Below are 1,284 nucleotides of genomic sequence, written 5' to 3'. Positions count from 1 at the left end.
GTACGAGTTTTGGTTTCTCTGGGTTTCGGCGGGGGGGGTCCCCGCCGGTGGCACGGCACCTTCCCCCGGAGGGGCTGCCTCTGGCCGGCCAAGTCAGACAGAAAACAAGCAGACCGGAGGGGGCCGGAGGGTTTCACCACGGGGCGCCCGGCACCGACCCCGCGGGCGGGGCGGGCTCGGACACCCCACAGGCGCCCGGGGGGTTCCCACCTGCCCCCCCCAACCCGACCGTGCGCGCAACACACACACACAGGGGACGCGGGGCGCGCAGGCGCGCGGCGCACGGCCCCGGCCCGCACCACGGCCGCCGGGTAGCCCCCTCCCGACGGCCGCGGCGGGGTGGACCGGCGGCGCCGCGGCAGCGCGGCGCCCCGGCCCCGTGTGCGGTGAGGTGCCGGTGGGGGGGGTGAAGCGGAGCCTGGGGGAGAAGGGAGGGGCCTCCCGACTCCCCGCGGGCCCGACCGCCCCGACCCCAAGGCGGACGGGCGACCCCCCATGGGTCTTTAAACCTCCGCGCCGGGACGCGCTAGGTACCTGGAGAGGGGGGAGGCGGGCGAGGCGTGGGGGGTGGGGCTGGGCGCGGGGCGCCCCCACGCTCACCGCCGCCCCGACACCGACCGACACGCTTCTCCGCCCGCGGCCGCCCGCAACACGCGGGGGCCTCGGCGCTACCGGCCCGTGACGCGGGACCCCGGCCGGGGATCCGGGCCGACCGCCACACGAGACACCACGGCCACCGCCCGACGACGCCCCCACACCCGTGTCCCCGAAACCGGGCGGAGACCTTCCCCACGCTCGCGCCCGGACGCGGCCCTCTCTGCTCCTGAACCCCAAACCCCCGGCCCCCGTGGCCCTAGCCCGGCCCGCGCCCGCGTTCCCGGGGCACCCCTTGTCGCCACCGAGGGCGTAAGGGGAGCTTCGACGGGAAGCGGGTGGCGAGCGCGGGCAGGGGGCGCACGGGGAGGGAGGGCGCGAAAGAGAGAGAGAGAGCGAGAGAGAGCCGGACGGACGACGGAGGGAGGCGAGGTCCCGGGGCTCGGGACACAGGTAAAGAGGCGCCCGCCGAGGGGGCGGAGGGCACGGAGCGGAGGACCGACGACCGACCGGCGGGGAACCGGCCCAGGGCCGGCGGCGGGAAGGCGACGGGCGGGCAGGCGGGCGGGCGGGCGGCCCCCCCAGGGGGAGCCGCCACCGCCACGCCACCGCCGCGCCACCCACCCCGAGACGCACCGGAGGCTCCGCGCGGGGTGTGGGGCGGTCGCGAACGGGGTTGGGCGTGACCGG

Source organism: Pseudorca crassidens, unplaced genomic scaffold, assembly GCF_039906515.1.
Source record: "Pseudorca crassidens isolate mPseCra1 unplaced genomic scaffold, mPseCra1.hap1 Scaffold_72, whole genome shotgun sequence".
In the NCBI taxonomy this organism is placed as follows: domain Eukaryota; kingdom Metazoa; phylum Chordata; class Mammalia; order Artiodactyla; family Delphinidae; genus Pseudorca; species Pseudorca crassidens.
The sequence above is the reverse complement of the archived record's forward strand: the minus strand, read 5'-3'. Positions refer to the sequence as shown.